This window comes from Pteropus medius, unplaced genomic scaffold (genome assembly GCF_902729225.1).
Source record: "Pteropus medius unplaced genomic scaffold, Ma_sr-lr_union100, whole genome shotgun sequence".
Classification (NCBI taxonomy): Eukaryota; Metazoa; Chordata; class Mammalia; order Chiroptera; family Pteropodidae; genus Pteropus; species Pteropus medius.
In genome coordinates, this window is record NW_024350926.1 from 3943125 (window position 1) to 3956247 (window position 13123).

General features: G+C 40.9%; 1 protein-coding gene across 4 annotated transcripts in view; it reads left to right on the plus strand.

The window, feature by feature from the left end:
* Window positions 1-13123, plus strand: part of SULF1 (sulfatase 1) — a 143564-nt gene that overhangs the window by 785 nt on the left and 129656 nt on the right. The window lies entirely within an intron of this gene.

The window sequence follows — 13123 nt, forward strand, 5'->3', positions numbered from 1 at the left end:
TCTCTCTCTCGTTTTGAATGGAATGCTAGCACAGCACACTTGTCAAAGCCAGTTGTTGCTATCCGCTCAATGCTGCCTGACAGATAACAGTGAACGTAGCTTGGTGCTTGGCTGTCTTTGTAAAACTAACACTCCTCGTGCCTTGCTCTTGAAGGTGTAGCTAAGAAAATGTCTTTCGGAGCAGTGTTTGGACCCTTTCGTATCCTCATTACACGCTGAAAACGGGAGCTATAGATTGTTCATAAAGGATGGATAAGGCCAAGAAAGCCTTTATTCTAGCTTTCAAAATTAAAATTCACTGTCACACTCTTGCATTTTACTACTCCATTTATAAAAGTTCGTGTCACGGTCTATTACTGAGTTGCTGGCAGAGATGGGAGCGTTTTCTGAACTGATTCTTGCAATGTTGATCATGTCTGATTTATGATGGACCAGTGTGTTTTTAAAATTTTTGCCTTTAGATGGACTCAAAAGTTTGAAAACTTAAGAGCAGCAGTTGCCCCCTGAGCAGCTGATAGAATAGCTTTAAAACAAAAATGCTTCGAGCTAGAAGGAAAGCAGAAAAGGAGGAAGTAGGAAAATGCTCTTAACGTAGCCCCGCGCAGCTGCAGGGGAGCAGTTGGCGGTAATTCATTTGCAGATCCGTTTGTGAAAGTTTTACAAGTCACTGAAAACTGAGGCAGAATCTCTGCAACGGATCATTAAAGTCACTACATTTATGGGTCTTAAACAGACTATCTGAAGTGTCAATTAAATGTAAATAGATTTTCTGGCTTGGTTATAAACCAACTTTTTTTTTTTAAGGTTTTAATTATAAATTAGTCATTGGAAATTAATGGTCGTTCGGTGGCTGAGCCATATAAAATGAGTTGTCATCATCATATATGTGAGTAGCCGTTAACGGAACCACTCTGCCCAAAGCACCCATCCAAATGAAACTGAACTGACTGTAACAATGAGGTTTATATGCTATGCTATGTTTAATTTGTGGCATAAAAAAGGCCTTTCAGGTTGCTGCCCTATTTTTACAGGGATCAAAATATAAAATTTTCAGTTTTCAGGTTTTTGATCAAGCGAGTTACTGATTGTGTTGCTTAACAGACTTGCCCTCCCACATCCAAGTTCATATACCTGTGGTGCTCAAGTGTTCTTGCTCCCACTGGACTTTCACATTTGGTAGAGAAACCCAACACTATTCTCACCCTTGGCAGGTGAGAGATTCTATGAATAATACTGTATATAAGCTATTCTGAAATAGGAGCTGTTTAATGGGTTGTATAACAGGATTTATGGCTAGCGCTTGGTGATTTTTATATTCCTCTGCATAAAGATGCCTGTAAAATTATGTTTCGAGTTGCATTGTATATACTTTTGCAACCAGACGGTTGGTAGTTTTAGCCCCCTTTGTTAAAAGTTACAATTAAAACACTATTTTAGTATAGTGTTTAATTGTTACTCAGAATGTTCTCTGGCTAAGGTCTCGAAAGTCTTCTTCGATGAGAAAACATCCTCATAAATAACCAGGCGGTGTTAGGAGGAAGGGGCATTATCCGATTCTCACTATTACGTAACCGAAATAGGACGAAGTTCATAAGCTGCAGCCCTTCGGAATTCCTGTCATTCCATTTTGGCTTTACAATGGCACTGGAGTTTAAGAAAAATAAAGGCAGAAAGGCAAACTAACAGCTCATGTTGTGTCAGGGTCAGGGCGACACACTCGGCAGGTACGGTGCTGGCTACCCAAGCCATTTTCCACACTCGCAGAAATATTTCAGAAGAAGGTAAAGTTCCTCTTCGCAGATGGGCTCTTCCTCCGTGAGACATGATGGCATCTGACAAAGGCCAGTCACTGGTTAGCCCCAGGAGCCCCCCAAGCACATGCTGCCGGCTGCCCACCAGGCTGCCTGCCCAGGATTCTGACAATATGAGAGAATTGTCCCCCCAGAAGTCAACTGCACGCAGGACTAGGCAAGATGGAAATAAGAAAAGGAGTGATGAAAAAATAGTGACTTCACACCTTGAAAAGGCAAAGTCATGTGATTCCCCCTAATAGGAAGTCGCCCAGCAAAACTTCAAGGGTTTGCTTGAAAGACGGTGCCCGCGGGGCGATCCCAGTCTCCTGTCAAAATCAGGATCTACTGTTCCAGATGGTAAACATCCAGAGACATATTTATAGTGACTTCTACATACCTCGGGGTGACATTTGGTTTCTTCCTGACAGCGCTTGTGCTGGTAACTCACATGCATTTCCCATCAGCGTTCTAACAGCTGTGAAAGTGTTTGAGCACCAGGCATCTCCCAGTGAAGTGAAGAATAACCGGGGTGCCGATCTTGATTTGCACTGTTGATGAGTCTTGCTATCTGGGCGTGCAGTAAGGGGATACATCCTCCGGGTGAAAAGCGGCTGAAGCTGCATTCGTGAAATTACAAAACCCATTCATTCTTACGGTGCAGTGGAAAACTAGAATGCATTAACCCAGGTGGTCAGTGAGCTCCGGGGTGGAGGATGAGTGGGGACCTTTATCAGAGAACTGAAAGGATCCTATCGTTTCCTTCTAAAGAAATTCATGGGACTTCAGGGGGATGGCTGTGGTCATTTCCACTGTAATCGTAGAGGCGAGTGGCGAGTGTGACACCTGCTTTTCTTTCTTCGTCATGCCTGTATAGCCAGATGGGAATGGAGAGGAGCTGGATTCTTTCGCGTTTTACATTGAAAACGGGTTCTTTTTTAAAGATCCGTAATGTGGGCTTTCTGATACTCGGCTTTTCCAACCATTACCATGTGGATGAGGCCGACCAATGGGTCAGGTCAGGACATCTGGTTCTTTTTTCCCAGGGCAGTATTTCTGTGTGGAGAGCATGGAGCAAATTGAAGGGAATTAAAATTTTTAAGGAGCTGACTCTAAAGAGACTATTATTTTTATTGTCATTATTGACTTTGAGGGAAAAGAGGCTTATATGTGAAATTAAGTCTATTGTCATATGGTAAATACACCATTACTTTAGGTTACATCCATGGGGAGGGTGGTATTTGAAAGAAGATATTTTTTGGAAAACGTTTATCCTAAAATATGTTTCTTATTTAAAGTATTTTCGATTCTATTTCAATATGCTGGGAAGGAGTGGGGAATTAGCCTGTTAGCTTCCCCCCCCCTAAAATTCCCCTCATCTCCATAAGCTAATCTGTCATCAAATGCTGTGAGTCCTTCCTTTCAAATGCCTCCCACATCTGGCCCACAGCTACTGCTCCAGTGCAATGAGCATATCACACGCGGCTCATTACAACGATCTCCTGACTGGTCCACAGCCTTCATTTCTCTCTTCCGTCCACCACTGCAGATTGAGCTTCTAAAAACACTTCTTCCATCAAAGCATTTCCCAGCAGAGAAGTCCCACGTGGACCCTCAGTACCCACGGGAAGTTTGAACTTCTCAGTCTTAGCTGCTGGCCCTCTGTTATTTGTTCCCAACCTTCTGACCATATCTACACCAAATTTCTACAGCAGCCGCAGCCACTGTCCCCTGCAGCTAAAGTGGCCGGCTGAGGGTTCCCCATCCCTGGTCTCTTCTCTAACCCCTAACCGCTCTCGTTTTCCATCTGGCTGCCTACAAAATAAAGAGTTTGTCATCGCGTGCATGGTTCCTACTCGTTCTGTGTTTATAAGACTGTGTAGAACATCCTTATCACCTCTCTAGGCTCATCCTTGAACGTTCCAGCTTGAGTTCCACCTCCTCCGAGAAGCCTCCCCTGACTACCACCTCTCCCAGCGATGTGTTCCTTACCTTGACAGTGACTCTTGGTTATCCATGGGTTGTATTTAGCACAACCACCTTGTTTGTTCTCCTGCTTTCCACTTTGCCTTTTTATTCCTTGCCACCTCTGGTAGAGCGAAGTCTCCTAAGATAGGGATTAGGCTGGTCCACTTTTGTGCCCCACGTTAGGCACTCGTAAATGTGCGTTGGCAAATCCACAGAGACATTCGAACATCCAAGGCACTTTTATTTCTAGTGACCCCACTGTAGTGCTGTTTGCTGCTTCCAATAACCCTCTTCACCTATGAGAGGAAAGAAAAAAAATGATGAAACTCGATTGGTTGTATTTTGGGGTAGCTTAGGAAAATTGCCACTTAAACAGAATGTGAAATTATTGCTACAAATTAAGCTCGTGTATTATCTAAAAAAATTCCTGTCTATTTTAGTTTTCTGTAACTATGGTAGAAATTACAGCTGCTAGCTGCTCCTCTGTGCTATGAAATTTAAATATGGTTTTGGAAGCAGAAGTGCAGTCTTTGGGCTCCGACCACCTCTCACCAGCTGTGCGGCTGTGACTTAACCATTCGGCTCCATCCTCTGTAAAAGAGAGACAGGAAAACTCACCTTGGGTGTGTTGTGAAAAACACATATAAAGCACCTAGCTCAGGGTACGTGCAGTGAATGGGAGAGAAAGAAGGCTGGCAGGTGAGTACAGAGGGAGAGATACAGGTTGCACGAATGCGTTCACCTCGGTTATGTCAATCATGAGTTTCCTCTCTTTATGGTGTGTCTTTAGCCTTCTCTTCTGCCACCAAAGGCAAGGGGCATGAGGAAGAGAGAGATCAAGAGAATGAGAACGAAAAAGGGAGAGAAAGAGAAAAGAGGGAGGGAGGGGGCTGCTTTGGGCATTTAGGGATTTGGAGCAACTGAGTTAATGGATCTGTAGGGACAATGGTGACAGTTGAATACACTCTGCTGGGAGGAGCAGAGTCCTGGGTCCTGCATTAAAGAATAATAAAGAGCAGGCGCTGGGCAGCAGTGCTCGGGGAACAAAGGGCTGAGCAGTGGACCCCAGCGGGGAGCTGAATTCACCAAAGGGTCATGTGCTCCTCTTCCTTCCTCCTGGCCCACTATTTAGAAAGAAATAATAACTTGGCAAAACATTGTAGAGAGTCAGGTCAAGCTTCCAGAAGTAATTGGTAAAGCAAGATACCACTTAGACAAAATGAGGGGCTTGGGCCTTTGCCATCCTTCACCTCCAAACCAGATTTAACAGAAAGCTGAAAGCAATCGGCCTGAGCTCTGGCCTGTTCCCAAATTCTGCACCCACCATCACACACTGAGCCTTCTATCTGTGCTGACTGAGAAATCGCCTAACAAAGCACTGACTGCCACCTAGCAAATGTGTCCTTGGACACTCGTCATTCAATTTCAGTTTTCAGGATCTTGGGTTAGATCAAAGGATGTTCTTTTCCATCCTGATCATCTGGTCAGCACCTGCCCTGGGCCAGGGAGAGAAAGAGACACGGGAACCCCTCTAGGATAAAGGGCAAGGCAGTATTTCTGAAGACTCCTCCCTCTCCCCAGCAAACAGGTCTATAAACCTTTCAAAACCAGAAGCATTAACAGTTATGTTGCTCGAACTCATCTTCAGCTATTACAGCCGAACTAGTTCTTTGCCTTCAAAATTTGTGATTCGTGTACTACTGCGCAATAATGCGTTCTGCCTTTGTTAATTTAAAAACGTGCAGCTCTCCACTTTACCTTCAAAGGTAAATTTTTTTCTAATGCTCTCCTTTTTAACTACACGGCTACGAATCTGTAAGAAACTATTTCTGCATTTTCTAAAATATGAATCTAAGGGACTTGGACATTCCATTGTGTAAGAGTACTGGGTGAGGATTAAACTGCTATCGTGTTTCTGGATAAAAAAAAAAAAATCTTCATTGGAAAAGGTAGAGTCTCCCCAAATTTATCTACACATTTTATGAAATATTAATCAATAAAATCAAGGTTAAGTGGCTGATGGTGGGTGTCGTTTCGGGAACTAGCTAGAGCCCAGATGGCTCTGGTCGAACATAAATTAAAGATGCTTAATTTCATCTGGATCATAAACTCATGAGCAAGCCTAGACACTTTGGTAAGAGAAGAATATCATAGTAGCAAGGGGACTTGTTTTATCACATATCGAGCACGTTGTAAAAACTGTAATTATTGAGTTTTCTATTCCTAAGCAATTGACTCTGGTGTAGATTTTCAACTACCGTCATATAGTTTTGCTTTTGTTACATTCTCCTCGGTTTTAATCTGTTTTTGCTGGTGGTGGTGGTGGTGGTGGTGGTGGTGGTGGTATTGTCTCCAAATCTTCAGTTCAACTACAACTTGCTGCATTTGACAGAAACCCTGAACTAGTGTTTTTTGCTTTGTTTTTTTACTTCATGTTATGGATGCTTCCCATCTGCAAATAGGGTTAGTAACATATGCAACTTCACAGAATATAGAAAAAGCCTGAAATACGGTTTGTCTCAAGAACTCAGGAAAATCTCCTCGAATCTATTCCCTTAATGAAAGGACCCAAACTATACCAATGTAAGCATTGTCTGTTTTTCTGAGCAATAACAGAACATTCCTAATAAACGAAATGGAAATCTGAATTACAGAGAGTTTTGTTTATCGTCCAATTTTGTGGTCTGGCGTTATAACCCAAGGGCAACACCTGCTATGTTAATTGAAAATAAAACTGAAGGTTAAACTCTTATAAGATATTCACTATCCCAGAGTCTGAGAAATGATCGATCATATGTCAAGTGTGCATTTACTGATTTGTTAATTTCGAAGTGTAGACCTGTGGATAGGATCTTCAAACTTGTAGTGCTAATGGGACTTAAGGCCAAAATCACCTTTCTGTAATATAACATGTTCCCTGAATAGACTTCCTGCCAGTTTAAAGCCTCCCCCTTAACCCTCACCTGCCAATAATCAATCTTCCCCTAAAAAGATTGTCCTAGTAAACAGATGTGCTTGGCATTGCATCCAGAAATTCTTGAAACTTCAGCTTTTAACTTTCATGTGTAAGAAATGCATCCCAGAAAAGAGAGACCCCTACAAATCATATGCTCTTTTTTTTTTTCCTCTTGAGAGCTTCGTGCTGTTAAAAGAGAACGTTCTGAATACAGCAGATGAATGAAAGCATAGGGTACATAATATTTTTTATTCGAGACACCTAGAGGCTTCACATGTGTTATCACATTCTTTTTCCTACATGACATCTATATTTAGTCAAAAAGACTTGAGGGATATATTCAATATCAAACAGCCTAAGTTACTTTTTAGCAGTTGAGTCGATGCCCTAAGGAATAACCATAATGTGTCTTCTAAATAGGATCAGAGCCAAAAGGAACAGACTTAAGAAAGCTCCATCGATGTGTTAATTCATTTATTCCATATGGATTCGAGAACTTCCTGTGCACGTATTTCTATCCTCGTGCAGAGAGGAGTAGAGAATAACATAGGACATCACCCTTGCTCTGAAAGAATACCTGCTCCAGTTGTGAGGGGAAGACACGAACACGCGAAAAACATTCTTAGCAGTAACAAAAAGAATTTTGTGGTTAAGAATCACTTACTCCTTCTAATTAAATAAAAGGGATGTCAATAGAGCCAGCCCCCTGTTGGAAGAGCTGGAACCTGAGCTGCAAGACAGCCCAACATCCATGGCAGATGAATCAGAGCAAGGGTTTATCTCCATCTTTTACAAACCGTGTAAGGACAATTCATTTACCCTCTTTCTCACTCGGTTTCTTTCTCTATAAAATGGGATATGGTTATCACAAAGGGTCGTTATAAAGGTCAAATTAGATAATAAAAGTAAGATGCTTAAAACAGAGCATAGGATATAGTAAGTGCTCAAATAGCTACATTTTTTTTTTCTTCCCATGTGAAAAGAACCACTTGAGCTAGGCCTTGTAGTTCAACTGAGTATGGAATTTTCAAATAAAGACACAGTATTTTTGAATCAGAAGATTGGCATAGATGCAGTTTGGAAACACAATGAAGGGAGGCACTAGGCCAAGAGGAGAAGGAGGAAAGGAAGGGGGAGCGAGAAAGAAGAGTGATAGGGGCCAAGAAAAGAGGGAAGAAGAGAAAGGAGGAGGAGGAAGAGGAAGGGTATGGTCCTCGGATGCCTCTACCCTGTACCCCTTTGTATTTTAAGATGGTCATGTACTAGCTGAATTGGGCCAGATTCTAGAGTGTCCTGACACATCAAGTAGAGAGGTTGGACTTTATAGTTAAACAGGTGCCTTAGGAAGTTTAAGCAGTAAGATTTTCAGGAATAGTCTGTGTGTGTGTGTGTGTGTGTGTGTGTGTGTGTGTGTGTGTGTGTGTGTGTTCATGTGTGTGGTAGAGAGAAAGAGACAGAGACAGAGAGACAGACAGAGACAGAGACAGAGAGAGAGAGAGAGAGAAAGAGAGAGAGAGAGAACAATTGAGAAGGTACCAAAAATCCAAAAATTTTAAAAAAAGTTGCCTAGTCTCATTGATGACATTGAGAATGAGGAAAGGGTCAACCACTTGGTGACTGCTCAAATAGAAGACAGGAGAACAAACTGACAAAGTATCAAGCCCAGGAAGCAAGAGAATTGTGACCCCACCTAAGGAAAATGGGTGTGGAATTTCATTTTGAGACACCATAAATTTCTTAAGTGACAATAGTAATTATGGAACAAACATTTATCTGTCGTATGTAAATTAATAGCTATGCTCGAGATAAGTTTATAATGCAGACATGGTAAATATATGTGTATATAAATGTTCGCTATTATAATTTAAACAGATAATATACTTTTCTGATCATCGATAAACATAGGATAGAATACACCCTTGTGATATATTTTTTAATGACATATTCCTCCTTAGATAAGAAGAATCTTTTCTCAGATTAAAAAAATGGTTGGCCAAATAACAATGTTAGTGTTTTTAAACTTTGGGGAAGTAATGAATTTTCAAGTCAGAACAAACTACTTCTGCAAAATACCTATAATTCTCTTCTTTCTACTGAGAAAATGGTGGTGGTGGAGAGGGACACAACATTTAAAGAGAGTCTAGAGGCAAGAAGAAATGAAATAAAGAAATATTTAAGTTGCTTCTGCTCATAAACCTTTGGAAGAGATGAGTTGACATCCTTGCGGAATGTATGAAAGATTTATTTTACAAATGATAATGGACACTCCCTTCTTCACCCATTACAGAGACAAATCATTCTTAGTTTTAAGGTTTAGGAAAGTTTTTCCCCTGTCCCTGCTTTTCTTTCTATTCTCTTTTGCTTCGCCTCATTGTTGTGTTTCCGCCGCACTTCATTTTAAGATCCTTTTCAAAATAGGAAAGGCGTTCTTCAGTCATACCCTTATACTAAATCAGTAAATAATTTCCAAGATGAGGTATAATTTTATCAGAAGTCCAAGACTGTATTTGCCATTTCAAACTCTTGCACTAGATATTGGGAAAGAATACTTGCTCAAGTCAGCAAGATTTGGAATTAAAATGTAGTCCTATTTCTAGAAATTTGTGGATTCCTCAAGAGATTTGAGTTCCGCTCAAGTTTCTAATGAAGACTTTGGCCTGATTTATTTTACTGGAAAGCGTTTTCTGAACCATATTCCCTGGTTCCTGCGGGAGAGACGCCAGCCTAAGTATCGGTACCTGTAATCTATTTCGCATACGGGGTTGCCACGCAGGAGGGTCTAATGGGCATGAACCAGTTTATAGCTGGAAGCTATTAATGGCTAATGACTGAACTGGCAATTCTCGAGATAATCTGATCAAGGAACCAAGGGGGAAAGATAAAACACACAAGTGCTATAGTTAGATCAATAAACGTCATTTGCAGCAAGCACAAAAGATGGGTTTAGCCGCCAAGCTAAATACTATACCAGAAAAAAAGAAAACCTAGATCAGTTATCTTCCTCTGGTACCCACTTAGGTCAGTGGGCTAATGTGCTCGCCTGCAGATTAGGGTGTGGAAGGTGAGCTGATATCCCTAAGCTTCTCACCTCAGACTGCCTACACTGAGACTTCAGTTCTGGAGTCTGTTCCTACACGGTCAACGTCTAGACAACGTCTCAGAGGTACTTCTTGAATTGGAGAAGTAGGGTCCTTGTAAGAAGAGAAAAATCACTGGAAAGGAAGGGGAAGAAGAGAATATCAATGTAGTCAAAACCTGTTCTGTCAGAGAGTCACTTTTCTGACACAAACATAGAGACGAAAAAAAAAATATGCTCATTAGTAATTGTTATTAGTCAGTTTGCTCCAAGAACAGCTATCCATTGATCTGCCATTCCGATCAACCACTTCAGTTGTCTCAGAAGTGGAACCGGAGGTGTTCCTACAGTCGCTCCTGCCACTGTCCTAGCCCCTTTGGAGGCTTAGAAAACCCACTGGCCCGCCCCATTGGCTTCAGGTAAATCCTATTTCATGCTGGGCAAATGATAAGTTAAAATGTTACTAGCAATGAAATAAAATTCGCCAGATAATGGGAGTCGCGTTATAGTCAGGAAAAAGAGGGTGGCACAGCGGGAAAAACGTTGTCCACCTGGATTCCAGAACGTGGCTACAGTTAATAGTGTGGTATTGAGCAAATTCGATTAGTTAACTTCGGCAGCATGGCGCCCACCACCACTTTGCCTTCGTTTTACTGTTCCCTCCATCGGGTGACGTTATTCTCCTCGAGGGGCCAATTCTAAGGCAAACCTAAATAAATAAAACATTTCCTCTTGAAACCCAGAAGCAAAGGTGGGGGATAGAGGAAGGGCTTTAATCTAGTTCGGCATCACCTCGTGCTTCTAAATTGAGCTCGACACTTCATCTTTCTTACACACCACCATTAAACTTGTCTCCTTTAGCACTGCTCCATCCTGCCTTCCCATTATTCTGAAACAGCCATCTCCCAATTTCCTACAGCATCCAGTCTAAATAAAAACCCGGCATTTAAGAACCTGTGTAATCTTTCCCACCATAACCGCCCCACTTCCTCTGGGCGTGTTCTGCCTCCACGTCTCCCACATGGACGCCCCTCGCTTCTGCTACTAAGCATTTGCGTCGTGCTGTTTTCTGGGCTGGACTGTCCTCCCATCGTGGTCCCGAATGTCCAAATGTCATCGATCCTTAAAGACAGATCATCTTCACTACCTCCGTGGAACTTTCTTTTCCTATTTCCCCTCTTATAGGTATTCTCTTACCATTTAAAATCTTACAGATAATTTTAGCTCTTAATTAAGTTCAGTTTTGCATTTATTGCTATTCTTAATAGATTTTTAAGGGCAACTGGGATAGAAAATTGCATTTTAGTCGCTTAGAAATTTTAGGAAACTAATCAGCAAATCCACAGACACACCAGGCAATTCTTTGGACAACATGGAAGGCACTGTCTCATGCATCAATCCCCTGACTTAAATTTTTTTCCATCTTCTGCCCATATCACTCTTCAGAGCTGAATTTGAGCCAGCTGGATTCCATCAGGTTTAAAAAACAATAGACCAACTAGAGTTCCCATCTTTCTTGATTAGATGTGAATGGTATAGCCAGGTGTCACTGACATACCAGCCACTCAGAATTCTACATTATCAATTAATTGCTCTTGAGAGCTGAATTGAGGAGATTGCGACAATTCCGTTTTTAAGAACCTGTTAAATATGGCTGGACCAGAACCTCAGAAAAAGTGCCAAATACATAGACCTGTCCCATTAGAATGAATATACTCACCATCTACTGCATAGTGAAAATTAAAATGCCCTGTAAACTCCATAGTAAATTATATAAAGAGATCTATAATTTTTTTTTCTTTTTGTAGTAGGATTTGACTGTAAAAATTCTTTGGCTACATTCTCATGTGCAAGATAATTAGCCAGTGAATGACAGGCTTTAAATTACTAAGAAGAAAGAGGAAATCATCGCTCATTTTGCCAATGCTACTAGATCTAGATCTTATTTCTTACAGTTTTCTTCAATAACTTAGGATTAGGGATGATTTTCCAGGAAAGGCATGTAAGATGTCATAGAAACACAGAAATGTTAGAGTATGGAGGTCATCTAAGTAGAATCCCTTGTTTTACATCTTAGGAAACCGAGGCCTGCGAGTGTTCAGGGACCTCTCTAAAATTACAATCTCATTCTGACCAGAGGGAGTTCTACAAGCTAGATTTTATAAGTGCAAGTAAATGAAATTCTACCAGGACTCAAAAGGAGTTCATGTGTCAATCGTACTTTAAGACCTAGCAAGAACATGGAGGTATGAAGCCAGCTCTCTTTGTGACCATGGACCCGCTTGTCGAGTGCTAGGATGAATGATCAGGTGCCATAGAGAGTTCTTGGGACTGAACGAATAACAGAAAAAGCATTTATTGTTCATATGGGTTCCTTGCAGAAAATCCATTCTAACAGAAATACCCAAGCACTGTTGCTATGGATGATCTGAAAGTACGTAGCTTTGCTTCAGACAACCTTCTTTGCAAAGGCATTTTTTAACCTGTGCCAAAAGATGATGACGATGTTAATCATTACTCATACGCCATTTCTGCGCACCAGAAAACAGTCCGAGAGAGGACAAGCCCGAGTCCGAATGGGATAATCAACGTTAGAACGCATGTCTGCTAATTCCTACTTCACTGCCCCATGCTTCAGGTGATTCAAAATATATCCATTCTCTCAATATGAGGACACCTCTTACATTGGAACAGCCCAGCTGCTCCTCAGTATTGCCGCCTCATTGAGAAACATTTGAAATACCTCCTGGAATTTTCCCAAGAGAGGTATGAGGGCACTATTCTTCGCAGCTTAATAAATTACATGAGTGTGTATCCCATTATATATCTATATAAGTTATGTTTAAGACATTGATTTGTAAAAGAAGGAGAATCGATCATTATTGGATTAGAAATGTGTTTCATAGCCATTAACTTACATTTTTCATTTTGCACTATAAAGAATAACAATTTAATAATTCAAAATAAAAATTAATTTAGACTGCTTAAGTGTGGTTTTGACTCTTTGAATAATAGTTTTGTTTTTAATACATGTTCTAGATTTCCTTTTCTGTTGTCATAAGTATCTAAATGAAGCCATTCCGATTGTCAGAGCAATGAAAGAAATATGTCACAGGAAAAACAGGATTTTCATTAATTTTTTTAAAGTGATTGGTCATATTTCAATCCACTGGAGAATGATTGCAAATCTGGTTAGAATTATAAAGAAATCAGGCTTACCAATATTACACTTCTGATGAAAAGGAAAGATTCTGTTGAGAATGTGAAGATAATGTGGCAGAATTATTATCTGTCTGTCACATAGCTCAACCTTGTTACAGTGAATGGCGAAAA